A 491-nucleotide genomic window follows, 5' to 3' on the forward strand; every position below is an offset into this window, starting at 1 on the left:
TTTTTTCAAGGCAAAAACAATCGTGAGCCCACACCTCTAACCCGAAAAACGAATGCAGGTGAACGCCCCCTAAATGCTGCGCCGTTGTTGGCCATTTGCAAAACGCACGGCGGCAGCGTGGTCGGGGCGGAGCAAAGGCGTAGTGGGGCGTGGCCGGTACAGTTGCATCCATGGTAATGCAATATGCGGTGCGAATTATGATATTTTATGGCCATCGCAATGGGATGTGTCTTTTTTCCGCAATATAATTGAATTGCAATGTGTGCGCGCTCCGCCCCTCTCTCGCGTTATTATTTGCTTTATTCTAATGAGGGAGGAGACGTTACGCCCCTTTAGGGCGTGGTTATTAAGGGGCGACACGGCTGCCGCTCGGACACTTCATCGGCTCGCCTGAGGTGTGAGTTACATTAATGACTACCGCTACATCGCGTAAAGCGCACGCGGGAGAAAGAGCCTCTCCGCCGCAGGGCGCGCATCCGGATTACAAACGT

Source organism: Frankliniella occidentalis, unplaced genomic scaffold, assembly GCF_000697945.3.
Source record: "Frankliniella occidentalis isolate FOCC.00 unplaced genomic scaffold, Focc_3.1 Scaffold20, whole genome shotgun sequence".
In the NCBI taxonomy this organism is placed as follows: Eukaryota; Metazoa; Arthropoda; class Insecta; order Thysanoptera; family Thripidae; genus Frankliniella; species Frankliniella occidentalis.